Source organism: Leguminivora glycinivorella, chromosome 7, assembly GCF_023078275.1.
Source record: "Leguminivora glycinivorella isolate SPB_JAAS2020 chromosome 7, LegGlyc_1.1, whole genome shotgun sequence".
NCBI classification, from domain to species: domain Eukaryota; kingdom Metazoa; phylum Arthropoda; class Insecta; order Lepidoptera; family Tortricidae; genus Leguminivora; species Leguminivora glycinivorella.
In genome coordinates, this window is record NC_062977.1 from 23,627,073 (window position 1) to 23,649,762 (window position 22,690).

At 37.1% G+C, this 22,690-nt stretch overlaps 1 protein-coding gene across 2 annotated transcripts in view; it reads left to right on the plus strand.

Moving 5' to 3' along the window:
• Positions 1-1,859: 1,859 nt before the first annotated feature.
• LOC125228147 (somatostatin receptor type 2) overlaps positions 1,860-22,690 on the plus strand; it is a 300,930-nt gene continuing 280,099 nt past the window's right edge. For both annotated transcript variants that reach the window (XM_048132603.1, XM_048132602.1), the window contains exon 1: positions 1,860-1,976. The gene's annotated coding sequence lies outside the window, so the exon portion shown is untranslated. The remainder of the gene's footprint in view (positions 1,977-22,690) is intronic.

The following is a 22,690-nucleotide window of genomic DNA, read 5'->3' on the forward strand; positions in this document are numbered from 1 at the left end:
CAGAACGTTCAAGTTGTGGAATGAGCTACCTAAGGTATTTCTATTGCGCTATGACATGGGGTTCTTCAAGAAGCAGGTATTTTGGGTCAAAGGTCGGCAACTCATAAGTGGTTCCTGATGTTATGTCCATGGGCGGCGATGACTGCTTCCCAAAGGCTCGTCTGTTCTGCCCTCTGGGAGTAGAACAGGGTGGCTAGCCGAATGGCACAATCGCTCACGAAACGCTCACGAAACGAAGCGCTAGTAGATATCTATCTCTATCGCGCTTGCGTATTGGCGCGACAGAGCCAGCGGCGTATCGCTTTCGTTTGGCGTCGGAGAAATGCCATTCGGCTACGGGGCCAGGCGTGAGTTTGTATATGTATTAAGCCTTTGTGATCAAACTTCATTTATTTAAGTAACTTCAAAACGTTGATTAATGTTTGTTACAAACTTAGTCTGAATTTAATTATGCCACTCGAAACCGAGTAACGCAATTTACAACAAATTTGTATTCTATTAATTTATGTTAATTTTGATAAAATGTTTTACATGTTTTGGTTACTGATTCTGTTGAGTGATGCCACAGACTACAGACACTGGATTATGAGTTTATATATTAATTTATATTATTTTGAGCCTATATTGTCCCACTGTTGGGCAAAGGCCTCCCTCAAATTCCTCCACGCATCCCTATCCCCTGAAGTCTCCCACCAGTCCTCGTCAAAGGCGTCAAGCTCGTCACGCCATCTCTGGCGAGGTCTACCGCGACGCCTTACAATTTGTGGTGCCCAACGTGTGGCTATCTGTGCCCACAGGGCATCCGGCATCCGGCAGACGTGTCCCGCGATTATGAGTTATGAGGTGTAAAAAGAGCGACAAAACATTTTTTCGAGAAATTGTGTGTCAAAAGTTTTGACACATGTTTGTGCGTCAGTAAGTTTTCTGAGCACTTTCAGTTCAATCAAGTGTTACGTGATGACATTTTATTAATAAATAGATAGAAAAAATCTTAACTTCAAACTTGGGTAAATCCATTCTGCTATAAGGTTGATTTTGTTTCAGGACAATAAAGGTTGAACACGCCAAAAATGGGGCACACTTAAATGTTTATTATAAAAAAATATAATAAATAAATAAAAGATGTTTGATTTAAATATGAGCAAATTTAATGTATTTTAAATGCAAACCATAATTAGTCAAGGTTTCTCGACGAATAAGCCATGGATCGTACTTTTCTTTGAACACTTTGCCTGTTCCATTATCGCTACATATATAAATCTTTCACAAAAGTAACTGATATATTTAAAAACTATACTTTTTTACGATTTAAATGGCATCAAAAAAAATTCTATACCTTTAATTATAACGAATCAGCAAATGAATTTATATGCCTCAGTTTTAGCGTGTTCAACCTTTATTATATTTTTTGGTAATCAACCTTAAAGCAGAATAATTTAGATTTACCCAATTCAAAATGTTTCTGAAAAGTTGTGCAAAACGGCCAAATATCAAAAACAATAAAAAAAAACAACTCGGAAAAAAAAAAATGTAAGTTAATATTTACATAAATAATTATGTAGATCCGATCTCCGTCATCCGATTTCTTTCCGTCCTTCTTTGGATCGGACGAAGTGCGAAGCGGCTGTTAGCGAAATTTTCAGTCTGTGTCTTGAATGCTATAGGTAATTGAATGCTATCAATGATATTAATATTACCTACGCACTATACTACGCGTGTTATCACAGGAAGTCCGTAGGCGTTCTACGAACGTTCCGCTTCGCGCTTCGACCATTCGCGAATCATTCTTCACAATCCCATTCATTCACTTCGGTCTCCGGTCAGCAGACTCAGTAGTCAGTTCGCGCTCCGCGCTCACAGTGAGAGCACGTGTTTCTTGCTCCTCTAAACTTAAATCGAGTCAGTGAATCGTGACTGTGGCTTGTTTGATTGGATTGAGATTGTTTTTGTGAACGTCGTAAAATAAGGAAAGGGAGGTAAGTGAAGCTAGTTTTAGCGTTTTTTTTTTTCAGGTTAAGAGTTTATTTAGTTTTATTGAAAAAATATGTGATTGTTTAAGAAAAGGGGAAATGTAGAGAAGTTTTGTGGAAAAAGAAGTGAGTTTTTAAAGCAACTTTTTGACTTTAGAATAAATACTAAAGTAATATAATCGGGTTTTCATAAAACTAAAAGATTTAGCTTTTTGTTTTCAAGCCGGCACATGTGGCCGTATAAAGTTTAATAGTATATAACGGTACAAGTACGTACGGATAAGAATCTATGTACGACGTTTTTCAGTGGCCCTTTGAAGTTTCGACCTAACAAGAAATTGACTACTTTGTGAACTAGTGGTACAGTCTAATAAAGAGTACTATGGTACAGTATGGCCACTCCCGCTCCCCGCTGAAAGCGCCGCCCACCCCCTCTCGGTTACCTCACAGTTACCGCCTGTCAAAAACGCGAACAGTCGACCTGTCATATCTCACTCATACACCTGTTACGCGTTCACCTACACGAGCTTAGAATGTGTGCTAGGAACGCACCTCTTTCATATATTTGATCGCCAGTGTCCGAGGTGTGCTAGTGGAGAGTCTTGTCAATACAGATGGTGTTTTTTGAGCTTCATGAGGATTAGTTGCTTATAAAAAAAAGTAGGTACTTATAGTCTATACAAGCTTATGAAATAAAACTATGGAAACGGATTAAATCGCGTGTAATAAATTTACAATTCATCCCGACATTTCGAACACTATACAGCATTCGTGGTCAACGGGTGACTGAGGAAAAAATGACAATGTGCCAAAGCTAGGTACCCACATACAAGAAATATTAACGAACCATGACCATAAATAATATAGATTTTTAAGGCAGGTTCACACACTAAAGCTAGTTAATATACAATATTCAAAAAAATTACCATACTATGTTAAAGAAAAAAACAATTAATCAATTAATCTACACAAAATTGACAAAAACAAACTGCAAATGTCCAACACCATCACAAATGCCTCACAGTCTTCGTCGTGCTTGTTCCATGATCAGATCCTGAGGTCTGTGAAATGAATAGACACGACTTTCATGAAACGTGGCGAAGACGACTAATTCAGCTTTTAAACAAAAACAAAACTAAATCTAAATCGGTTCATCCGTTCGGGAGCTACGATGCCACAGACAGACACACATATACAGACAGGCAGACAGAAAGACACGTCAAATTTATAACACCCCGTCGTTTTTGCGACGGGTGTTAAAATAACTTTTTCACGGGATAAATAATGTCGGGGGTTGAAACAACTTTTTCACAGGATAAATTATCTATGTCCCCCAACATCTAGCGTCTCGCGAGACGTAGCGTCGGGCCCACTGTATGAAAAAATTAAAATTTTGAAAAAACCCCCGACCGCGACATAGTAGAGGACCGATTTTCATGAAACTACTCAGCTTTCAGACAAAAAAAAACTAAGGAGCTACGATGCCACAGACCGACAGACAGACAAACACACAGACAGACATGTCAAACTTATAACACCCCGTCGTTTTTGCGTCGGGGGTTAAAAAGATGCCGCGTCGGGGTCCAAATTGCTCTAGCAATATTCCCTCTACCCCCTGGAAAACTTGAATATTCCCGGAAAACATGTCAAAGATCTCGCGGGAATAGGCTACATCGATTACAATTTCAATATGTTAATTTGTGAAACCCAATATTAGACCTAATATTAGCAAAGGACAAATATTAACATATTAATATTGAAGCATATGTTATTATGTTATATTATATGTAGTTTGTGTCTATGATCAGTTCAATTCAAACGTTGTAAACAAACTGTACGGATTTGGAATGATCAATGGCAAAAAGCAAAGATGGCGCCTAAATAGGCCATATCCGAGCATTTTCAGAATTTGGGACCCCCCAATTAGCGTAAGTCGTTAACAAAAATTAACTCGCTGTCAGTTTTGTGACGGCAATTAAGCATAAAATATGTCTAAAAATTAACTTTTTTCACATTTTGAATGTAGATTATCACTTAAAGTTCATGTAACTAACACAAAAACAATATTTTTATTGAAATTTCATGCTTTTATCGTCACAAAACTACGCTAATTGGAGGGGTCCCAAATTCTCAAAATGGATGATGTGAAACCGCACTAAGAGTAAACTAAAATAAATGTCATATACAAAAAAAATACCAAGGCCTCCAAGTATCCAAAGCTATAATAATGGTGTGACTACAAAAATATACCAACTATAATTATTTTTTTTTCCCCTCACTAGCTCGGAAACACGTGTTTTGTCCTTTAATACCAGCGGGTAAAAACGCATTTTATCCACTAGTGGGTAAAGTAATTTGACCTTGAATAAAGTAAAATTAACTGCTTTAAAATTGATAAAAGTAGGTGAATCTAGTAATAAAGATGATTTACCACCTGTGGAACTACTGGAAGCAGTGATAAACGCATTTTTTGCGTTGTAGTTTCCTCGCTACAGTGAGGGGAAAAGTTTAGTGTTACACTCGGGTGCAAATGTATTTTACTTCTCGTGTGTTAAAAAACTCGCAAGTTCAGGATTCTATTCTCGAACCACTCGCTTCACTCGTGGTTCAACTATAGAATCCTTTCACTTGCTCGTTTTTCAATTCCACACTCGGCGTTAAAATACAACTTTGCCCCCTTGTATAACAAATAACTATTACAAGGGGGCAAAGTTGTTGTTTAACCGCACGTGCCAATATTGATTGTTCAAAAAGTGGAATCTTGAGCGTTGCGAGGGTTTCAAGACATGAAGGTTAAACAAACTTTGCCACCGAGTGAAACACAATTTTTTTCACCACACCAACACGAACAAAATACTGACCAATAAAATATCAAACTAAATCAAATCCATCAATCTACCTCTATTCAATATTTATGATTCAAAATCAATGTAAATTCTACCAGCCAGCTTAAGACATCAAGTTAAAATTTGTATGAAATTACTTTGCACTCTTGTGGATAAAATGCAATTTTGCTATCTGTTTTCGAATAGCAAAGTAAGCCTTTACCAGTTGGTGTGGAAAAAAAATCTTTTCTGACAATAATTTAATCTGTTATAAGAGTATTGTAAGAGTCTTAGCACATTTCGTGTCGTGTATATATTATGACATCATTGACATCGGATAAATATAAATTAATAAATATTATAGGACATTCTTATACAGATAAACTGAGTCGTACAGTAAGCTCATGATGGGTTTGTTGGAGATACTCAGACAACGATATACTTATAATTCATATACACCCTGTTTTTATTGAATTCCGTTAACTTTAAGGGAAGATTCTTTAGTTCAAATGCAATCAATTTTTCTGAGAAACTAGCCTCTTATCTCTTACGGTTTCCGAATTATTTAAAAAATAATTCAATTACTGAGCACGTGTGTGGCATCCCTTACTACTTTCTAATGTTATTTGTTTTGACATGTGCCATCAAACACTTGACAATGACTTTCATGTTATGATTAGTTAAGGTCCTCTCACACTAATTAATCCATTTATCAAAATTTTTTTTTTTCGTTTCCATGCATAATAAGTGTTTGATGAACCTAACTGCGAATATTCTGTCGAATTAAACGGAAAACAAAAAAAACACGATGTATCATAAAACATTCATGACACAGGAACAAATTTGTGCTCATCACACAAATAAATTCCCCTACCGGGATTCAGACCCAGGACCGCGGCTTAGCAGGCAGGCAGGCAGGCTTATACACCGTGTTGTTTTGATTTTCGTGAAATTCGACAGGGCGTTAGTTAAAAGCTAACCGCTATGTTATCAGTTTAAACCCGAAGTTTTAAATGTTGTTGATAATATAGATGTTATAAATGTTACAATCCATGTGTAATGTAAACCAAACCGGCCTTGCAATTCAATTTAAGTAACCAGCTTTCGACGAACCCAGGACGAGAAATTGCTAAATCCAATATGTTCCTTTGAGCACTCCCTGCATTTTGCGTCATATTAATTCTTGGAAATGCAATAAGCTGCAATATATATCTGTTTAAGACACCGTATTTTTGTGATATTAATTTAAACATATACGTACTGTCATTTTCTATTTATTTAAACAATTTTTTCGATTCAATTCAATATGAAATAATTACAGGGAGCGTACTTTTCATGCCGATGACATTAATCTGACGTCACGCTCCGTATAGGATGATCCCAAATAGTTTTATTGTAAATTATTAATCATTAGTCGTCAATCATTTTAATCGTGTACAAATTACTTCAAATACAGGCCCCGTAGCCGAATGGCATTTCTCCGACGCCAAACGAAAGCGATACGCCGCTGGCTCTGTCGCGCCAATACGCAAGCGCGATAGAGATACATATCTACTAGCGCTTCGTTTCGTGAGCGTTTCGTGAGCGATTGTGCCATTCGGCTAGCCAACCTGTAGTCCATTTACATGTGGCATAAATAATACCTACTTGAAATGTGAATAAAGTTATTTGATTTGTTTTTATAAATAAATTTAATTAAATAGTATTTATTAACAACACATTACAATAAATACGTAGAAAAGAGAATTTCTCTCTAACGTAAAGCACACCATCCTTCTTGCATTCATTACCATGCAAAGAAATTCATAACTTAAAATGATTGATGACTAATGATTAATAATTTACAATAAAACAATTTGTGATCACCCTATATGGAGCGTGACGTCAAATTGATGTCATCGGCACGAAAAGTACGCTCCCTGGAAATAAAACTATGGAAACGGATTATATCGCGTATAAAAAAATTACAATCATCCCAACGTTTCGAACACTTTGCAGCGTTCGTGGTCAACGGGCGACTGAGGAAAAATTACAATGTGCAAAAGCTTCCCACATACAAGAAATATTAACGAACCATGACCATATACACTATGTAACATAATTGCCGAAGATAAATCCTACGGCTTATACATTACCTTCTATAGTACCTTTAATTTTCATGGTGTTTATTTTAAAAAAGGAAGTGGTATTCGTAACCGCTATTCGATACCGGTTATGCTCTTAAATGGATCACCAGCATTAATGTTACACCCTATATAATATAGATTTTTAGGGCAGCTTCACACACTGTTAATAAAGCGAGTTATACAATATTAAAAAAAAATACAATTACTATGTTAAAAAACAATTACTTAATTAATATTATTAAGTATTTCAATGTAAATGTAGATTATTGACCAAATTGACATGTATACTTACTTATTAATCTTATTACTAAATAAATATCCAATAATATTCCAATAATCTTCAGTCTTCGTCGTGTTTGTTCCATTATCAGATGGAAAGGGGATAAGTTTGACGTCTCTGTCGTCTGACGTCCGTCCGTCCGTCCGTCCGTCCGTCCGTCCGTCCGTCCTGATTTAGATTTAGTTTTTTTTGTCTGAAAGTTGAGTTAGTCGGGAGTGTTCTTAGCCATGTTTCATGAAAATCGGTCAACTATGTCGCAGTCGGGGGTTTTTCAAAATTTTAATTAAGCTAGTGGAGGTTGGCTTTTTTTGGTTTTTTAATGGATAACGGCACCTTTTGCCGAGTCCTTAAGTGCCACGAGTTACCGATGTGTTCACATTATCTGTTCGCGGATTAGTAAACTAATTTTCTAGATTTTGATTATAAATATACCTCTTAGCCTATTTATGATCGTGAGGCTGAAAATTGTAAGCGATTGATGTTTTCAAACTAATTTTCGGTGGATATTCCCAGTAGGTAATTTTAGTTGTGATGTTTAATTAATAAAAGAGAAAACTATGTATGAATATTAATGAACATTTTCGTCTGTACCCTTATTTATAATGCAACAAGGCTTTTATCAAAAATAATAAGGGCCATGCCGGAGTTAACATTGTTTTTTTTCCTACACATTTAATAAAATAGGTACCTGAAAAGAATAGGTGCCCCGTGTGGTGACGGGTTAAGAATTTCACCACCCCCTTTCTTCCCGTGGGTGTCGTAGAAGTTGACTGTGGGATATGGGATTGTGGCGTAGGCGAGAGGCTGGCAACCTGGCACTGCCATGTCACAATTTCGATTTCTTTCAACCCCTTTTTGCCAAGAGTGCACTAAAACTTGGTAGTTGATGTGCTCTGCCTACCTCTTTATGAAACAATATTATATTAATAAGTATGTTTTTTTTATATTGAATGGTCGCTATAAGATAATATTGTCAGGTTAGTTATAAACTACGTAATAACTTATAGCAGAAGATCCTTTAAGTAGGGACTGAATAAATTAACCGACTTGGTATTAGATGGATCTCACAACTTTTTACGTCAGAAGAACAGAGTTGCGAGTCTTAGTTTGTTTTGCAAGTTTTGCTATGTTATACCTAATGTTTGTTTTGTTATTATGTGATCAAAATTTAGCCCACCTAGCCATAGTCTATTTGTAGTCGGTCAACTTTTGACGACCGGTCTGGCGCAGTCGGTAGTGACCCTGCCTGCTACGCCGCGGTCCCGGGTTCGAATCCCGGTAAGGGCATTTATTTGTGTGATGAGCACAGATATTTGTTCCTGAGTCATGGATGTTTCTATGTATGTAAGTATTTATATATTATATATATCGTTGTCTGAGTACCCACAACACAAGCCTTCTTGAGCTTACCGTGGGCCTCAGTCAATCTGTGTAAGAATGTCCTATAATATTTATTTATTTATTTATTTATTTAACTTTTTTTATATCACAGAACAAGATTCTACGTGCGTGGAACCGATGGCCGTTGGGGCGGAAAGGTTCTCGAGTGGCGACCAAGTACCGAAAGACGCAGCGTGGGTAGGCCCCCCACAAGGTGGATTGATGACCTGGTGAAGTTCGCAGGAGTCCGCTGGATGCGGGTGGCGCAGGACAGGTCATTGTGGCAATCTTTGGGGGAGGCCTATGTCCAGCAGTGGACGTCTTTCGGCTGATATGATGATGATGATGAACAAGTTTTATTATCAATATTTTTTTATCAAGAAGTCCTATGACATAGATGATCATAACAAATTAAGTTTCATATCTACAACTTTGGTACTAAAATATTTTTACAAGTGTCATTCGATTCCAATATCGTTATTGTGAAAAGAAGTATAATAAAATTGTTAGTCGTTGAGTGAAACTTTTTTACTTCGCTAAAATTAGAGTAGGTATAAAAAACTGCGTAGAAAATACTTTAAATTCAGATTCAATTTGTATGCTTTCATTTATAATTTCAATTAAGAGAAAAAGAATTAGAAGTGTCGGTAAGGGAAAGGTCTCGGCAAATTATAAAAGTTCTTTTAGAATTTATCTCGAGAAAACAATTCTAGACTTAAGTGATTATTTAGTTTACATAATATTTTTTTTTTTTTTTTTTTTTTTAATACGATAGATGTTTATTTGTGTCCTGCAAGTTAGTGACATAAATCTTGCAAATAATTTATTAATAACCAAATAAATACAAACCTGATCCGCCACATGCTTCGTCAAAACACAAATGTAATCCGCCCAAGCGTCGTCAGATTTTTATTCTACATTATCAATAAAACAAACCACAATATCTGCAACACGCTTCGTTTACTTAATTATTTTTAGTGTTGTCCACTTCTGAAAAGCACTCACCTATCACCAGAACATTTCAAACACAATTTATTAACAATTCTAGGTACTTTTAACAAAATTTTCAATGATTCACGGTTGTTGGTTATATCACTATCACTACATAGTATAAAACAAAGTCGCTTTCTCTGTACCTATGTCCCTATGAATGCTTAAATCTTTAAAACTACGCAACGGATTTTGATGCGGTTTTTCTAATAGATAGAGTGATTGTAGAGGAAGGTTTACATGTAAGTATAGTACCCGTACGAAGCCGGGGCGGGTCGCTAGTTGGTAATAATTTTGAAACTACGAAATCCAGAAAAGTTTATATGATAGTCTTAAAATGTGCTCAGAAATACGTTGTTAAAATTATTCGGCAAGGAAACCGTGTGTTACAACGTGAATAAGCTTACTGCAGCTTTAAAAGTGATCGTCTAAAGTGAGGTGGCATCGTAGCTTACAAACGGATGAACCAAATAACCGATTTAGATTTAGTTTTTTTTGTTTGAACCGGAATTAGTCGGCAGTATTCTTAGATATATTTGGTGGAAATTGTCGAGGTTCTTTTTTTTTTCAAAATTGTAATTTTTTTATGTAGGTATGTTCACCGATTACTCCGAGCCCCGTGATCCGATTTGAACAATTCTTTTTTGTACTTATCGGAGCGTTTATCAGTGTTTCGACATATGCCTGACAATACTTATTTTACAACAAAAAGTCGCAAATGTAACAGAAACAACATTATAAATGCAACCTTTAATATGTAGAAATACTCATTCAAATATGTTGTTAAAATTAAGTTGTTTGTAATAAAATCAGCTTGGTAACCGAATGGTTATTATTATAATAATATACTTAATGATAATATGATACACGTGTACTTTATAATAATACATTTTGTGGAACGATATGATAAATGTCTGGTTTATTTTAAATGAGAGAATTTGTGATTACTGGGAACCATTATGAATTAGGACACAATATAGGGACTTCATTCGACATTTATGATCATCCGATATCGGATCGGATAATGTGAAAACGCACTAAAACTCCCGTGAACCTCGATCATATTAAAATATTTTTTGTACTCCTGAGCTGTTATTCATCATTTACAGGGTCGTGCATAGATCTATAAATCCCTACATAAAAGTCTAATCCCCAAAGCCAGCGTCCGCCGGCTTTCCGCACATGCGCGCAGTATCGAAAAAACTGAAAACGCATTGTTTGGCTCTGTAACCATGGCAACGCGTTGTTATAACGATACTGCGCGCGTGCGTGGAAAGACTTTGGGCAGCTTAGCTGACAGTGCAAAACTTTGCGTCGAATACATGAAACAGTGTGAATTTCACGTTCAGTTATTCAAGAAAACTATTAAAAACTAAGTGCATGGTCGTAGAAAAACTATTTCATGCAACGGTGTTTAACTGAGTCAAAAAATACTCGTGGCGTCTTAATAATAATTTTCGGCTTCGCCCCAAATTGTTACCCACGCCACCCGTCTTTTTTGACCTCCTTCAAACGCCTGTTGCATAAAATACTATTAAGCGATTTACTTTAAATATGTCGAAATAACCTCGTTACATTTTTCGATTCTTTTTCGGGGCACCTTTTTTTAGAGTAATGACCCTTTTTAACAATTCGGGGTTATAAAATAATTAAAATTAGTTAAATATTAGTTGACCGCGTAAACTCAAATATCAATATTAATTTTATAAATTAATTTTGGTATTACAAAACTTCGTGACCGCGGGCATCTCGATTTATTTAAGCAATTACAAAATTATTTGATGAATTATTATTTTGTTTGGTAAGTATTTTTTAATGAAATTGGTCACTACAAATGACCAATTCAAATTTCGTAGTTACTAGTTAACTATTATTAGTGCTCGAATACGTTACTAGTTAACTATTATTAGTGCTCGAGGCATATGGTTGTCCATATGCCTCGAGGTATGTATATTTCACCATAGTGACATTGACATTTGACTTTTTTTTACCAGACGCTTGAAAGTCTCTCTAACTTACCCTAATTTCTCAAGCTACGGCCAGCGTAAATGGTTAGAAAATTATGATTATCAAATCCTTACAGTCTTTTCTATCACATATATAAAAACCGGCCAAGAGCGTGTCGGGCCACGCTCAGTGTAGGGTTCCGTAGTTTTCCGCATTTTTCTCAAAAACTACTGAACCTATCAAGTTGAAAACAATTTTCCTAGAAAGTCTTTATAAAGTTCTACTTTTGTGATTTTTTTCATATTTTTTAAACATAGCGTTCAAAAGTTAGAGGGGGGGGGACGCACTTTTTTTTCCTTTAGGAGCGATTATTTCCGAAAATATTAATATTATCAAAAAACTATCTTTGTAAACCCTTATTCATTTTTAAATACCTATCTAACAATATATCACACGTTGGGGTTGGAATGAAAAAAAAAATCAGCCCCCACTTTACATGTAGGGGGAGTACCCTAATAAAACATTTTTTTCCATTTTTTATTTTTTCACTTTGTTGGCGTGATTAATATACATATTGGTACCAAATTTCAGCTTTCTAGTGCTAACGGGTACTGAGATTATCCGCGGACGGACGGACGGACGGACGGACGGACGGACGGACGGACAGACAGACATGGCGAAACTATAAGGGTTCCTAGTTGACTACGGAACCCTAAAAACCAGTCTTGAGAATTTAAGGAAAGTTAGTATTTTTAAAAGACAACCTTGTAGCAGAAAAATGGCCGACGGGCGGAACTAGGTAATATGCAAATATCAAACGTTGATACGAACTTTTCATTGTCCCAAAGTTTCATTCTTGAGGAAACGAGGAATGTCTGGCAGCTCTGGGGTCTTAGTCCAACACTTTAAACATTACAACGCATTTCGTTTCAATTTCATCAACTTCAATTCCATTTTTATCCGCAAAAATATTTATGTGCCTACCCTTTCAAACGGACCGCATGGCAAATGTTTTGTGTTTACCAAACACCGAAGTGCGTCACTTGAAAACAATACCTATCTCTTTCTCGCTCTAGTAAATAAAAGAGATAGCTTTAGAAAACACGGCACCAATTGTTAGTTTAGGCCAAACCACGAAATATAAACAACTAGCTTTTGCCCGCGACTTTGCTCGCGTTAAATTAGAAATTTGCGAAATGATCTTCAACCCTCCTTTTTAGGGAAGTGGGGGGTTAGACAGAGACAAAGATGTAGTCTTGTCGTTCTCCATTCCAACTATCTCCACTTAAAAAATCACGTCAATACGTCGCTCCGTTTTGCCGTGAAAGACGGACAAACAAACAGACTCACACACTTTCCCATTTATAATGTTAGTATGGATATTCTTATTTACGCGAAAGTCGTGAAGAGTGGGTAAATCAACCTTTTTAGGTGTTGATTCTTTCTTTCTTTTTCTTGCCAGTTAGTTACGGTACGTTGAACTTGGTAAATACATTTGGGCATGAGAGTGCTGAATATAAGTCGAGAAAAAACAAACGAAAGGAGCAGGGTACCTAGCCAACGCCACCAGAGTATAAAGACGACTTAGTAGTTAAGACGATACGGTAGGGGTCAACTCTCCATACACACGCTCTCGACTACTTCCTCCCTGGTTTTTGAAGATAGAGCAATGATTTTTTCAACACAGATTGTTATTATTTTTATCTGTGTCGGACCGTTTTGATTTTTTTGATATTCTGCTTTTTAAAGATTCTAGAGCCAATCAAAAATCCCAAAAACGGCCTCTTTCATTTTGGCGCAAAAAAAGGTGTGATACTCAAGATTGGTAACAATTAATCAAAAAAGCTAAACGGTCCGACGTAGATTATTTCATTTTTATTCAGATTCTCAAATTTCGTTCCGATTGGTATTTGGCTATCTCGCACGCGCCGCGCGCGACAAGGCAGTGCGGCTCGTATTGCACTGACGCGACCGTCATCCTCCGTTTCCGCATGTACTCGCTGCACCTCGCTGCGTGCGAGCACTACTCAAGGACAAACCGCGCGGCGCAAATTTTGTTAGAAGAGTTATTACTGTGACACCACAATCGCTTACGCTTCGTCTAACGTAGCTCTCCTTATCGCTCTTATGTAGTGGCGCGACAGAGACAGACTGCGTTTCGATTGCCATGTAGCGACAAGTAACTTCGGCTAGGCTGGCAGGTGTACATTTTTAAGGTATTTAGGGAATTTCTTACCCAAACTCTTTTATTATTCAAGACGTAAAAAATTTCATTCACATATTAAACTTTCGCCTATATATTCCCAAAAGAGGCAGACAAAGCATGATTCTGGAAAATAAAAAATGTTACTCAGTAAAAAATGCCTTTTATAACCTTTTATGTAGTCTCATCTGAAATAAGTAAAAGTTTTCAAAAATGAGGTTCTTAGAAAAAAAAACCGACCAAGAGCGTGTCAGGGCACGCTCAGTGTAAAGTTCCGTATTTTTCTCAAAAACTACTGAACCTATCAAGTTCAAAACAATTTTTCCTAGAAAGTCTTTATAAAGTTCTACTTTTGTGATTTTTTTTATGACTTTTAAACATATGGTTCGAAAGTTAGGGGGGGGGGGACGCACTTTTTTTTCCTTTAGGAGCGATTATTTCCGAAAATAATCAAAAAACTATTTGAGTAAACCCTTATTCATTTTTAAATACCTATCCAACAATATATCACACGTTGGGGTTGAAATGAAAAAAAATATCAGCCCCTACTTTACATATAGGGGGGTACCCTAATAAAACATTTTTTTCCATTTTTTATTTTTGCACTTTGTTGGCGTGATTGATATACATATTGGTACCAAATTTCAGCTTTCTAGTGCTAACGGTTACTGAAATTATCCGCGGACGGACGGACGGACGGACGGACAGACAGACATAGCGAAACTATAAGGGTTCCTAGTTGACTACGGAACCCTAAAAAGATTAAAATTCATTTTAGTGTTAGTTTCATGAATAACATTTACTTTTTTGTAGTGAAACGAAAATTCCAAAACAAAATGTTTTGACCAAATTTCCGCATCTGTATTTTTTTTTTTTTTCAAAACGCGAGAATTTGTGTAATATTCTTTTGTCTTTTGGCCTCAAAAATGCGTAGTTTAAATTATTCTGTTTCCCGATGAGCACCATTTATATAAAATAATATACTGGTTAGAATTGATGACGGCTAACGATCGGCTCAAACGATTAGGTAATGAATACCATTCAAAGCCAAATGAGATTCACCCATCAATGGTTCTTAATAAATCAAAGATACACAAATTAATTGCTATTGAACTAACTGATTTTCAATTAATTTTAGAAACGAAATGTGATTTAAAATATAATTATCACCACGACGAGGATTTAATTTGGACAATTTGAACTTTTGGCTACACAAGGGTTTATCTCCATACAAAACGCAGTCACTTACTCCCTTGTCACATTAAATTGTTCCTTTACTGAAATTTAATTGAAAACAGAGGGGTGTGTAATGATTGGTATAACTTTTTTTGGTATAATAACATTTGATATAAAAACATTTCGTATATATTTAAAGGATATAATCAATCGTTTGACATAATTAACATTTGTTATAACCACAAAATATCTACTTTTATTTTGTATAGTCATTATTTCGAATAACACTTATTTATAACAATCGTTCTAGGTATAACTATCTATTGATATACGACTAGTATAATATAACTAGCAAACAGTATAAAACATTTCATGAATTAATTTTATTCTTTTTTGAAGGGATCACAGTTCTAACCTAACCTAACCTACTTTTCTGATAGCAGTACATATGTTTAAGGGTCATAGTTCTAACCTAACCAAACCTATTTTTCTGGTAGCAGTGCGTTGTGTGTAGGGGTCACATTTCTAACCTAATCTACTTTTCTGGTAAATGATGGGTCTAATTTATTGTACAATTGTTTTTTGTTCTAACTGTGCTTTAGAAAGACTTTGTGTTATACAATTTATTTATTATCGGGAATAAGCATTATACTCAAAGTATTTTATAATAAATGTTATTTGAAAAAATGATTATTATATTAAATAAGAATTATACAATTTGTTAGTATATTATTTGTTGTTATATGATTCAATAAGCATATCAAATAATCGTTATAACGATTAAAAATATATCAAAAAAGTTATATCGATCGATACGCACCCAAAACGGAGACATTACCATGAGTATCTACACTTTTTAGAACTCGATACACGAATGTCACGGTAAATGTATTTTTTTTTTTTAATATTGAGCCAGACCGGTTGTCAATTTTATATTAGAAATAACCGATTAGGTCTACTGTTTCTATATAAGAGGGAGTCTAGTGTTTTAATTTTATTTTGTAAAGTTTGTAACTGTAATGCTGTGTAAATATATGTTAAATAAATAAATAAATAAATATTTTCACCTCACTAGCTCGGAAATACGTGTTTTGTCCTTTAATACCACACATACACATGCACATACAATCACGCCTGTATCCCATAAAAGGGTAGGCAGAACACATGAAACTACTAAAGCTTCAGTGCCACTCTTGGCAAATAAGGGGTTGAAATAAAACGAAACTGTGACATTGCAGTGACAGGTTGCCAGCCTCTCGCCTACGCCACAGTTTAACCCATATCCCATAGTCGCCTTCTACGACACCCACAGGAGGAAAGGGGGAGGTGAAATTCTTAACCCGTCACTACACAGGCAAACCCAACCACCAAACCCCACCACCACCACCACCAGCGGGTAAAAACTCATTTTATCCACTAGTGGATAAAGTAATTTGTCCTTGAATATTGCCAAATTTTCTGCTTTAAATTTGGTAAAAGGGTGAATCTAATGATCAAGATAATTTACCACCTGTGGGATCACTGGAAGCAGTGATAAACGCGTTTTTAGGGTTCCGTAGTCAATTAGGAACCCTTATAGTTTCGCCATGTCTGTCTGTCCGTCCGTCCGTCCGTCCGTCCGCGGATAATCTCAGTAACCGTAAGCACTAGAAAGCTGAAATTTGGTACCAATATGTATATCAATCACGCCAACAAAGTGCAAAAATAAAAAATACATGTAAAGTGGGGGCTGATATTATTTTCATTCTAACCCCAACGTATGATATATTGTTGGATAGGTATTTAAAAATGAATAAGGGTTTTTTAAGATCGTTTTTTGATAATATCAATATTTTCGGAAAAAATCACAAAAGTAGAACTTTATAAATACTTTCTAGGAAAATTATTTTGAACTTGATAGGTTCAGTAGTTTTTGAGAAAAATACGGAAAACTACGGAACCCTACACTGAGCGTGGCCCGACACGCTCTTGGCCGGTTTTTTTGCCTTGTACTTTCCTTGCTATAGCGAAGGGAAAAGTTTTGTGTTACGCATTGATATTGTAGTAGTAAGCATCTTTGTATTGTTATTAGAAAAAAAACCTCGCAATGCTCAGGATTCTATTCTGGAACCACTCGCTTCGCTCGTTTAACTATAGACTCTGATAGAATCCTTTCGCTTGCTCGTTTTTTAATTCCACACTCGGCGTTCAAGTACAACTTTGCATCCTTGTATGACAAATAACTGTTATATACCTAATAAATAAAAACGTATTCTTAGATGTCAATAACCCGTGGTAGGAGCTCCGCTGACAATTGTAATGAGTTCGTTAATTGTCTAAGCAATTGCCCCTAATGTGATTCTTAAACGACATTTCAGCCCTTGAGCGGAAAGGGCCCAAGTTCCGTATACTTTCCGTGGTTGAACGTCACTTCCGCGGGAGTCACGAAAAGAGGCACTTTATATGCCGTTAGGATTAAAAGTTTCGCAGCCTCCGCTGATGACGGTGATTTTGTAAGATCCAACATTTTGTTTAAGAGGCGATGGAACTTTTGATAGTCACAACTTTGAACTTTTTTTTTTTTTTTATATTGGGACACCTTACACAGATCAACTTGGCCCCAAACTAAGCAAAGCTTGTACTATGGGTGCTAAGCGACGATATACATACTTAAATAGATAAATACATACTTATATACATAGAAAACATCCATGACTCAGGATCAAATATCTGTGCTCATCACACAAATAAATGCCCTTACCGGGATTCGAACCCAGGACCGCGGCTTAGCAGACAGGGTCACTACCGACTGAGCCAGACCGGTCGTCTGGGACATGTTTTTAACTCCCGACGAAAAAACGACGGGGTGTTATCCATACTAATATTATAAATGGGAAAGCGTGTGTGTCTGTTTGTTTGTCCACCTTAAGCTGAGCGACGAATTGACGTGATTTTTTAAGTGGAGATAGTTGAAGGGATGGAGAGTGACATAGGCTACTTTTTGTCTCTTTTTTAACGCGAGCGAAGCCGCGGGCAAAAGCTAGGAACTTATAAGTGTGACGTGTCGGTGTGTGTGTCTGTTTGTGGCATCGTAGCTCACTAACGGATTTTTTTTTGTTTTAAAGCTGAATTAGTTGGGAGTGTTCTTAGCCATAATTATTTTTAAAATCGGGACTTAATCGCGTATAACTACATATTAAACTGACCTCCAACGTTTCAAGGACGGCGTTGTCCCCGTGGTCTCGGAGAAGACTAGGAAGGTCTTCTCCGAGACCACGGGGACAACGCCGTCCTAAAATAATTATGCCGCCGTAATTATGTGTAATCATCCTCCTTGCGTTATCCCGGCATTTGCCACGGCTCATGGGAGCCTGGGGTCCGCTTTGACAACTAATCCCAAGATTTGGCGTAGGCACTAGTTTTTACGAAAGCGACTGCCATCTGACCTTCCAACCCGAAGGGTAACTAGGCCTTATTGGCCGTAATTATGTGTAATAATCGTGAAAATTTAAATCAGTGTGTTCTTAGCCATGTTTAATAGAAATCGGTTCACTAATGTCGGGGGTTTTTCAAAATTTTAATTTTGTGTTTAGGTTACTTACTTATTATACTTATGTTAATTGTTGTATACCTTTTGGCATTGAAACTCTAGGTCCATAAGGTCAGCGTCCACAAGTTTTTCGCAGAAATTGCAAAGGGTCTGAACTTAACTGGTGACCGAAGAGCTAGCCACTTCCTCGCACAACGTATCAGCATTGTGATACAGCGAGGAAATGTCGCTAGCATCCTAGGTATAATGCTTCAAGGGCCTATTTTATGTAGATATATGCATCACATATTTTTGACTTTTGAATTTAATTCAATTCCATTCAAATTTGAACAAATCATTGTCAAGGTCATGCATTTAAGCCTGGGGTCCGTTTTGACAACGAATCCTAAGATTTGGCGTAGACAATATACGAGTATCAATCTTCCAACCCGAAGGGTAACTACTAACTAGGCCTTATTGGAATTAGTCCAGGGGGCCGATTTTTGAGTCTCACTGTCACTAAAATACCGGTTGAAAACGGTGAATTGCCTATTATTTTCAGTGACAATTTTCTGAATTCGAACGCTGTGAGACTCAAAAATCGGCCCCCAGTTTCCTCACTACATTTTACTTCACCGAAAAGAGACTGACAAATATCAAATAAGTTGCAAAAAACTCTTTGGTTCGAAAATTTCAAACCCGCGACCTCCAATTTGAATGTCGCACGCTCTTACCGCTAGGCCACCAGCCACCATTTTATAGCCAAAGCATTACCACTAATTATGAACGAATGAATGAATGAAATCGTTTATTCACAATGAACATATGGTTACAAAAGATCTTGGATTACAATAATGTGTCCCTTAATATATTCAGTCTAGGTAGACGTGTGAAAACAGGATGTCAGTGATATTATGATCACTCAGTCATTTAAAATTAATTGCAACTATTTTATTACGTCTAATTAGATTTACAAAATGTATATTTGGCAACGAATAGGTGTAAAGATTTAATGAAATGTCACTAGTATAATTGAAATTAACATTAGGTATTGAATGAAGAAAGAATACAGGCAACAAGAGCTAATTAAGAATATACTAAGTTATACACGGTGAAATTTTAGTGGTTGTTTTCCCACGGTAGGGCGATTTGCTATCGGTAGTACTTTCGAATTGTGATAGACAAACATATATTAAATAACTGTTTTCCAAAAAAAAAAATCCGTAAAAATTACCTAAACTCGAACAAGCGAATAACAATAGTAACGCACTAAAACTGCAAGTCGATGACAGTTATGAGACTTATAAGATAAACAAGCACAGTTAACCTTTCCATTGGTTTGATCTTGCCATTACGTTGCGTCAACTTTGATAATTCGAATAATTACATCCTCTTTGCTTAATGATTAAAACTATTAATGTGATAACAGTTCCTGTCAATGTCAACACTACTATTTCTAGTAAAATGGATCGGCATTACGAATATTCTAATTTAGAGTACGTCGCGATGGTGCAGCTGTACGCTAGGGCTAACTACGACTCCCACGCCGCCCGGCGACTTTACGCGGAGCCAGGCCATTTACAGTCGCTGCGTCTTCGGGGGATTTTAAACCCTCAAGTTCCGCACGGACGAACAATTGTCGCCGCCACACAGCGGCTGCTTGACCACGGGCAGTTCCAAACGCCAGCACATGCACAGGGCAGAGGCCGGCCGGCTGTTTACAATGCAGAACTGGACGAAGAGATCATCGAGTACTTCGAACAAGATCCTCGTCGTAGTACACGTATGGCTGCGGCTTTTTTGGCATCAACCAATACTACGTGTGGAAAACGCTAAACCGAGAGGGACTGCATCCTTATCATTTTCGGAAAGTGCAAGCCCTTCACGAAAACGATGGGCCAGCTAGGGTAGTTTTCAGTCGGTGGTTGCTCGATAACAGGAATGCTAACATTTTGTGGACGGACGAAGCAACATTTACGCGAGTGGGACTTTTTAATCAGCACAACGAACATTTTTGGGATTTTAATAACCCACATGTAATCCGCGAGTGTGCTCATCAAGTGCGGTTTAGTGTAAATGTGTGGGCTGGGATAGTCAATGGCTACGTTATTGGACCTCATTTCATAGTTGGAAACTTGACCGGGGAAGTTATTTGGAGATGTTACAGAACGTTATCCCGGACTTATTAGACGACGTTCCGCTAGCAGTTCTAGCAGATCTCTACTACCAGCATGATGGGTGCCCGGCTCACTATCAGCGCGACGTGCGGGCCCACCTTAATGCCGTGTTTCCCCAGCGCTGGATTGGGCGTGCTGGGCCCGTGCCTTGGCCAGCGAGAAGCCCGGACCTTACTCCGTTAGACTTTTATTTGTGGTCTGAGCTAAAACGCATAGTGTACCAGAGGGAATACGAAAATCGAGAAGCGTTAATAATGGCAATAACCGACGCTTTCGATGTTATTAGACGTGACAGAGACACACTAATATCATTGAAACAAAATCATATTAAACGTGCCAGATTGTGTATTGAACGTGGCGGATTACAGTTCGAACAATTATTGCGGTATCGCGAAGTTTAAGTGTTTATTTAAGCTTGACTTTAACTTGTTATGTTTACCTTTAAGGATCTGCAACTAACTGCACGTAAAATGTGAAGAAAAATTAAACGAAACTACTTTTAAGTTATTTTGTTTCATTCACTCAAAATAATTAGGTAAGTACTGCTGCAGTGCAACTATTGGTGATAGGTCACTTTCGAGTTACGTTCGACACATTTATAAATCTGGCATTTATTAATATTATTTCAAAAAAAGACTACACATTGACTGTATATCGATAGCAAAATCATTTCGTTGCGGGAAAACAACCACTAAAATTTCACCGTGTATAGATAAGATCTTCTGATATCAGTTAACATTTAAAAATTATGCAACAAATAGTCATTTATACTGTAGAAGCAGTTATCAATTAATATCTGATACAATGTCTTTTTGTACTTGTTAATAGGCAATATTTTCAATCGTGTTAAAGCTAAATTAATCCATTTAGCTTTAACACGATTTCCAAAACTTTACGATATCCACACCTCAATCTTGATAAACCATCCTATTACCAGCGGATTCACAAACTCACATTACGTGTATCTAGAACGTATAAAACTTTTATTTGTAATACATCTTGTAACCAGTTGGTCTCGAATGCGACAGCAAGGCTATCTTAAACACCACAAGGATAAACTTAGCTTGGGTGTCTAAAACCAAATTACATGACCTGTCCCCTAGTTGGTTACACGAAGGGTTGAAGCTCAAATTATATTGGATAAACATGAACTTAGCTCGAGCACAGTATAAGGACTACTCAGTAGTTAAACTCCGGCAGCGGCGACGCGATCGGTATTTAAGCTCTCTCTCAGACCCGTACTGGTAACGCCGCGAAAGGTAGTCTGGCTCTGTCGCGCCAATACGCACGAGCGATAGAGATAGATATCTTTATATACATACATACATACAATCACTCCTGTATCCCATATAGGCAAATTGGCAAATAAGGGATTGAAAGAAAACGAAACTGTGACATTGCAGTGACAGGTTGCCAGCCTCTCGCCTACGCCACAATTTAACCCATATCCCATAGTCGGCTTCTACGACACCCACGGGAAGAAAAGGGGTGGTGAAATTCGTAACCCGATAAATATCTTCGAGCGTTTCGTTTCGTGACCGTTTCTGCCATTCGGCTACGCGCCCTGTACTGACGCGACCGGCGGTATCCACCGGTTACGCATGTACTCGCTGCACTTCGCTGCGTGCGAGCGCTACTCAAGGACAAACCGCGCGGCGCAATATTTGTTTGAAGAATTATTAGTGGTTTTATACTGTGACTCGAGTGCAAGTGTTCAACTCCAAATTTCAGTGACCCATTCCCTAATTGGTTACCCGAAGGGTTGAAGCTCAAAGTATGTTGGAAAATAGAGATGGGCCGAATATGGACTTTGCCGAATACGAATATTCGGCCGAACATTCGGTTCAGCTCTTACCGAACCGAACATTCGGCTGAATATTCGGTTACGCCATATTTTTGAAGAGGATGTTCATCAAAACTATTAAATGATTGACAAATGATAATGGTTACATATGTTACTATAACTATGTTCTTATGATTTAGTTTTACTAAAACTTAGTTAAAACAACTCTGAACTCTTCTCAACTCTTAAGCTACGGTTTTTTTTACATGTTTTGATGTATTAATTAACTCTTTTTTTAGTTCCTTAGAAAGCAACTATAATAGGA